Below are 7879 nucleotides of genomic sequence, written 5' to 3'. Positions count from 1 at the left end.
TCCATAGGATTCTCAAGGCAAGAATACTGGAACGGGTTGCCAGGCCCTCCTCCAGGGCATCTTCCCGACCCAGGGATCAAACCCACCTGTCTTAGGTCTCCTGCACTGGCAGGAGGGTTCTTTACAACTAACCACCCGGGAAGCCTAATTCCTTGCTTGAAGTCAAGGATCCTATCTATCAAAGTATAGCCCAGTGCCTGACACAAAGTGCTTATTGAATAAGTTAGTGAACAAGGTGATCATTTTCTTGCACACTCGCTTATTGAAATATTTTCAGACCTGAGTTTTGGTTTGTAAGCATGGATTCCTTTGGCTCCTTCCATGCTTCCCTGGGAGAAGGGCTCCAGCAGATGGAAGTGGGGGGTGGGAGGGGTGGGGGGAAGGGCAGGTGGCTGAGGACAGGTGAGACTGGAGACCCCCAACAGTTGTGCTGTGATCCGCTGGCCTGGCCTGCCTTCTAACTACAGGACCAGGTGGGTGTAAGAGGAGCCACAGCAGCGGGGCTGGTGTCCCCAGGGGGGAGCTCAAATGCACTGGTGGTACCACTGGGCTGCAGGTCTGCAAGGGTGTTGGCTGGGGGAAGGGGGCTGCCTCCAGCTCTGTTTGGACGTAATAACACCCAAGAGCACCAGTGGCAGGAGAGCTGGGCGTGATGCCCACATGCTACACTCCAGGGAGCCAGGGGCATGCCCAGACCCACCTGGCCTGCACCTCAGAACACCTGGGAGCTTGAAAGACAGGGAAACCTGGTAACAGTTCAAGTGTCCATCAGAGATGTTGGGTAAACAGTGTGGCCTGTCACGGGGTGGGTTATTACTAGGTTTAAAAGGGAAGGAAGTCCTAACAAATAGGAGGACATGCACGAACCTTGAGGATACGATGCTGAATGAAAAAAGCCAGTCACCAAAGGCGAAGACTGCTGCTTGATTCCACTCACGAGTTTCCAAGAGGAGGCAGTTCATGGAGACAGAAAGTGGATGGTGGAACCAGGGGCTGGGGGAAGGGGGAGTTGTTTAATGGGCACGAGTTACAGGTTGGCATTGCAGGCAGATTCTTTACCAACCGAGCCACAAGGGAAGCCCAAGAATACTGGAGTGGGCAGCCTATCCCTTCTCCAGCAGATCTTCCCGACCCAGGAATTGAACCAGGTCCCCTGCATTGCAGGCGGATTCTATACCGAGCTATCAGGAAAGCCCATCTTACCACAGTTTTTTTTTTAAAGCAGGCCTGGTACCACCCCACCCCAGAGATTCTGATGCAGGCGATGTAGGGTGTGGGCGGGGCGTGGGGATTTTGGAGGCGCCCAGGTGATTCTCGGGCAGCCAGGCTGAGACCTCTGTCCCCGCCAGCTTCAGCAGCCCTGTCCCCTCATGAGGGCCTGGGCTCCAAGGGGTTAAAAGGCCTGAGCAAGTGTCACTTACTGCGTGCACCTGTGCCGGGGTCCAGCCCCGGTGGATCCAGGGCGATTCGAAGGTGGGGACGGAGTCGGCGTCCTTGGAAAAATACATACTTAATCACAGATATAGAGAGAGATTAGAAATGGATAGTGTAGTAGGAGAATTAGTGGAGAAAAGGAGGATGAATCCAGATGGGAATTCAGCCAGAGAAACGGCAGCAAGAAAGAAGCGACATGGGGGAATCAGTCTTTCCGGAAACTGATCCGATTTCTTTATTTTGGGGTTTGCTTATATACCTTTTGTTACATGTAGGGATGAATACAGAGTCACGCGGGGGTCAGCAGTCCTGACCTTTATCAAAATCAGGTGCTTCACATAAAAAGGTCTTAGGGATTTTATGATCCCTTCTTTCTGATAACCAAAAACTTATTTTTTTCCAAGGGTGTTTTTTCTTAAACCAGGCACCACCCTCCAAATAAAGTTATATTCCTGTAGGGTGAGGGTGTAGTGAGTTACAATCAAGAAAGAAATTTATTTAACCCAAGGTTAACATGATTAATCTTAAAGGTTAATGCTTATTTCTCCTATATGTTAGTTATATTCATTATAAGGGCAGGGAATATGGAGATTTAGCAGCAAGCATCAGCCCAACAAATGAAAATCCTTTCACCAATGTTCCCCTTAAGATCTATCTAGTCTTAAGATAGTGATAAAGTTACATTTTTACATGGCAAGGACACAGGGATTTATAATAAAGTACAGTGATCTATTACAAAAGAGAAAATTCATTAACTCAAAAAGTCTAGTATTGGTAACCTTAAAAACTACTATATTTCCTTTTCTATATTCCAAATACATTGATTAATATATTCCCAGGTGCCTAAGGATATGGAGGCCTGGCAGCAATCATTGACTCAACAATGAGAAAAGCCCTGTGCTAATTAAGACTCTCAAAATACTCCAAAACTCTCTGTGCTGTTTCTGGTTGAGAGGTAGTAAACAATCATGTGCGTAGTGGCAGGAGTATGGATAATCCTGTCACACAAGCTAGTCTGTCAGCAGAGAGGTCTGACCTGAGACATCCTTGTCCCACCCAGGGGAGGGAATTAGCAGCAATTATTGACACAACAAATGAAAAACCCTTCACCAATATAATTCCTAACCAACCCACCGTACTAATAATTTCCAACTCCCCAAAAGAATTTGCCTTTAGTAAGTCTAAAACATCTCATGCCTCTCAGGTTGGGAGGCTGTAAACAATCACATGTGGCCAGACAAACCTATACAGGCGGGCTAGATAGCCTTCAGAGGAGTCCGTAAGCTGAAACACTCTTGTCACGCCCAGGAATTTTTATTGCCTTGGAGCTGCATGTTAACTCCTTCTCCGAGAAAAACGGTTATGGGGGAGAGCCCCCCGTAAAGTCAGAGGCGTAGGTGAGAGCATAAAACAGACTCTGGTTTTGGGGTAGATGCTCGGGAACAGGGGGTTTCCTGAGGCTTGATCACGCCTTTACGTATGCCAAGCCTCCTTCCTCATGACCTTTGCCACGGGCAGAGTTCCTCCTGGCCCCTGCATCTGATGATGCCCTGGGGAATCTTCTCTGTTCTCTAGATAGACCTGAGATCCCTCTGGATCAGAGGCGTCCCACCCCTCCCCCAACTGCCTGCTGGGCCGGGTGCTCTCAACACCAGCAGGGACTGGAGGTGGCACAGACCCTCGCCCTGCTTCTCAGGGCCCTGAGGTTAGGGAGGCTCGGTGCTGTGCCCACAACACACTGTGGCCCAGCCGGGCCTCACACCCAGGACTGTCCAGCCCTGCAGCTTCTCCTCAGGCCTCGCCATCCCACCAGGGTCCAGTAAGCCCAAAACACCCACCAACACTGGGCTGTGGGTGGGTCTACAGAGAGAATGATCAGATCATGTAACCACCCTGGGCACACCCGTCCTGGGTGGACGCAGGGCCAGCACTACCTCTGGCAGAGTGGAGACTGTCTCTGCCCCTTCCAGGTCCCAGGGGCACACTAGCTTTTTCCCACCCTCATCGCCTCCTGCCATCTGGCAGCTCAGGGCTGTCCCACAGCCACCCACTCATCTGTGTCCCCAAAATAAAACATCCAACGTCCCCAAATGACCCCTCCTTGAAGTCTGGCCCAATCTTTCTGAAAGGTAGCTTGGCATAAAACGTTTGTAATCCTTGACCAGAAATTGTGCACCCCAGGTGCCCCCAGTCTGCACCCTCAGCCATAGGACCTGCCCCCCAGCTCACCAGAAGCTCCCTCAGCCCCCACCCTGCCAGCTGGGTGACCGGGCTCCCTGCCAGCCTCCACCCGCACATTCTGGGCCCCCATCTCATCTCACCTTGACTTACAGCTGGGAGGAGCCATCTTATCTCTCCGGGCAGAGACGTGGCTCCCTCGAAAGCTGTTTCTGCTCAGACAGATGTCTTAATTCGCTTGCAGGAGCTCGCCAGGACTTGATATTGAACAAATAGTCAGAAGTGACAGCCACTCGGCCTGGTGCGGGTGAGCCGGAGTGGACGCCGACCACAGAGCCTGTGGTCCAGTGAGGGAGTAAATAGGTCTCTCGGAAAAGATAAGTCCCCCTCCTAACCCCTGGGACCTGTGAAACGGACCTGATTGGAGGAAAGGGGTTTTGCAGATGTAGTTAACTTAATGATCTCAGTCATCCTGGATTTAGAGTGGCCCTAAATCCAGCAGGCCTTTGAGTCTGAAACAAAAAGGGAGATTTGAAACTCGCCGTGTGAACAGACAGAGCCTGGAGGTATGTGGCCCTGAGCTAAGGAAGCCAGGACCACCAGGGGCTGGAAGAGACAGGAAGGGTCCTGCTGGAGAACTTCCATAGGGATCATGGCCCTGACAACACCTTGAGTTCTGACCTCTGCCCCCAAACTGAGCAAGAATACGTTTCCGTTGGTTTCTGAGTGTGTTGTAATTGTCATGGTGGCTGCAGGAAGTTCACACCCGGTCATGGACCAGAATCACAGATCACCCTGGGAGTGAGGGCCAAAAAAGACGGAGTGAGGCTGGGGAACAGGAGGCAAGGTGTAGGGAGTTAACCACAGAGAAAGACCCCGAAGTCAAGGGACCAGACAGGTGGGAGAGGCCCTTCCTGAACCCAGGAGGGAGGCTCTGTGGGCCAGGTGATGCCCGGTCCTGTCCTGTGTCACCGGGTTTTACCAAGCAGTGTTGTGATCTGACCCAGGTTGGGTGGGCCACACTGACTGCTTGGGAAATCAAGGAAGAACAGGGTCGGCGGAGGGGGCTCCAGAGAGACCCAGGAGACCTAGCCTGCCATGCCACCCAAGGGGACAGAAGATGAGGGCCTTCGTAGGGCCACTGCCCCCACGTCCAACACTGTGTGGTTGCGTGCGTCCCTGGGAGCGAAGAGTTTGTCCTGCAAGAGACGGTCAGGTGACAAAACACAGACCAGTTCAGTCCAGTCACTCAGTCGCGTCCGACTCTGCGACCCCACGGACCGCAGCACGCCAGGCCTCCCGTCCATCACCAGCTTCCGGAGTCCACTCAAACCCATGTCCATCGAGGCGGTGATGCCATCCAGCCATCTCATTCTCTGTCATCCCCTTCTCCTCCCACCTTCAATCTTTCCCAGCATCAGGGTCTTTTCAAATAAGTCAGTTCTTTGCATCAGGTGGCCAAAGTATTGGAGTTTCAACTTTAGCATCAGTCCTTCCAATGAACACCCAGGGCTGATCTCCTTTAGAATGGACTGGTTGGATCTCCTTGCAGTTCAAGGGACTCTCAAGAGTCTTCTCCAACACCACAGTTCAAAAGCATCAATTCTTCGGTGCTCAGCTTTCTTTATAGCCCAACTCTCACATCCATACATGACCACAGGAAAAACCATAGCCTTGACTAGACAGACCTTTGTTGGCAAAGTAATGTCTCTGCTTTTTAATATGCTATCTAGGTTGGTCATAACTTTCCTTCCAAGGAGTAAGCGTCTTTTAATTTCATGGCTGCAATCACCATCTGCAGTGATTTTGGAGCCCCCAAAAGTAAAGTCTGTCACTATTTCCCCATCTATTTGCCATGAAGTGGACCAGATGCCATGATCTTAGCCAGACGTCCCCTAAAGCTGGTTCAAGTCCAAGGAGCCTTTGGTTTGGTCTGGGGATGCAGGGTAGCCAGGGTGTCTGGCTGAGCTGACCTCAGAAGCCTGGCTGCCTGGGACCCAGAAGCCTCTCTGATCCTGTCTCTCTCCTTGACCTGCCGAGCCCGTGTCTCTCTTATGTCACTGGCTAACAAAGCAACAGCCTCGAACCACAACCAGCTGGTGTCACCGCGTGTAACAGCACGTGGTTTCTGTGGACAGGATTGTGGACGGGCACAGCGGGAGCGGCTTGTCTCTGCTTCATGACTGGGGCCTCGGCCAGGAGACCCCGAGGCTGGGGTGGGGTCGCCTGAAGGGACAGGGCTCACAGGCTGATGCTGGCTGCTGGCTGTCCAGTCTCTTGGCTGCGAGCCCTCTTCTCTGTCTGTGGTTAACTTCTCACCTTCCCCGACTCCCATGGAAGCCCCCTGCTCCCTGGCTCCACTCCATCCTTCTCAGCCCTCACTCCCAGGGGATTAGCGATTCTGGGTGTGAGCTTCCTGTGGCCGCCATGACAATTACTACACACTTGGAAACCAGAGGAAATGTGTTCTTGCTCAGTTTGGGGGCAGAGGTCTGAACTCAAGGTGTCATCAGGGCCATGATCCCTGTGGAGGCTCTCGGGCAGCCTTCCTGTCTCTTCCAGCTCCTGGTGGTCCCGGCTTCCTTGGCTTGTGGCCCCTTCCCTTCCAGCTCTGTCCACTCACACGGCCTTCTCACACTGTATCTCAAATCTGGGGCTGCAGTAGGAACACCCACACTTTGGGCTCCTCACAGCATGGTGACTGGATGCCAGTGGGAGGTCCGGGGGTGAGGAAGACAAAGAAGAGCAGGCGGGGGAGAGAGGGAGAGAACTGGGGGGGACGCCTGTCCTATGACCCCTTGGAAGCTGTGAGCATCACTCCCGCCACATTCTGTTGGTCCAAGAAGTGACCGATGTCCACCCGAGGTCAGGGGGCCAGCACGGACCCCACCCATCTCTCTGTGCAGGAACGTCAGCGTCACTTCCAGAGAAAAGATGTGAGAGGGGATATATTTTGTTGCAGCTATTTGGGGTCACAGTCTCGCCTTCTCTCACTGTTTCCCTGGCCCTCGCTGTCTCTCTCTCTGTCTCTCCGTCTCTCTATCTCTCCAGCACTCCCCCTGTCTCTCTGCCTGCTTGTGCTGGGCACACGCCCACCCCCTTTCTGCTGACGGGCTTCCTCTCGGCATCTGCCCTGGCAGCCGTCAGTCTCACTGTGTGAGAAACTCCAATCTGACCCTACTTGACCATCAGTTAAGGTGTCCACCTCTCCCATGTGTGGACGTTCTGGAGACAGAGCCCTGGCCAGCCAGTTGGCCGTGGTCAGCTTCCTGTGGCCAAGGAACCACCGCTCCAAGCCTGAACTCCAAAGGCTGTGCTGCCTGGCAGAGTCAGGCCGCCTGAGTTATTAAAAGCCTTTGGCATGGTCTATAGATGAGGGTGAGGGTGGCCCTCATTCACACAGGGAGTGGGCGCTGCGTCAGAAGAGGCTCTGCTCAGACCAGTTAAGGACAATAGGCTCTGTTGGCCTGCTGTAGCCCACGGGCTCTGGAATGTCTGCAGGGGGAGAGATAGGAGGGCCCGAGAGTGGCAGCCCTTACTTAACGCAGGGCAAACTGACTGTGGCTCACACCTCAAAGGCCCCAGGATCCAGCTGAAATCAGAATCCACCATTTCCACCCTTAATCACATGCACACGGTCCTTGCCTTGGGGTCTGTCCTGGGGACAAGGAGTTGGCTGGCAAGTCTGAGATGTGGCTGGCAGGTAGAAACCTAGACAAGAGAGGTGTTGAGTCCAAAGTCTGTAGGCCAAATTGTTGCTGATGTTCACTCAGTCAGTAAGACATGCCTGACTCTTTAGCAGGTCAGCAAGCTTGGCACTCAGACAGGGTTTCCATGCTGCAGTCTGGGGGCAGGATTCCTTTTTCTCAGGGAAACCTGTTTTTGCTCTTAAGGCCTTTGACTGAGTGCCTAAGACCCACCGAGATTATTCAGGGTGATCTCTTTAATTTAAAGTCAAAGGGGGACTTCCCTGGCCAGGCCAGTGGTTGGGACTGCGTGCTTCCAATACAGGGGGCGTGGATTTGATCCCTGGTTAGGGAGCTAAGATCCCACATGTCCATGGCACAGACAAAGGGTTTAAATAAATAAGTCAGTGGACTGTAGATGCTGATTCCATTTACAGTGTACCTTCATAGAAACCCCCAGGCGGGTGTTTGACCAAATAACTGGCATCGTGACCTAGCCAAGACGACGCACAGCACTGAATCATCACACCCACCAAGACATCTGTAGAATGGGAAGTTGAGGATGGGATGGTCTTCAGGCA

This window comes from Oryx dammah, unplaced genomic scaffold, assembly GCF_014754425.2.
Source record: "Oryx dammah isolate SB20612 unplaced genomic scaffold, SCBI_Odam_1.1 HiC_scaffold_28, whole genome shotgun sequence".
In the NCBI taxonomy this organism is placed as follows: Eukaryota; Metazoa; Chordata; class Mammalia; order Artiodactyla; family Bovidae; genus Oryx; species Oryx dammah.
The sequence above is the reverse complement of the archived record's forward strand: the minus strand, read 5'-3'. Positions refer to the sequence as shown.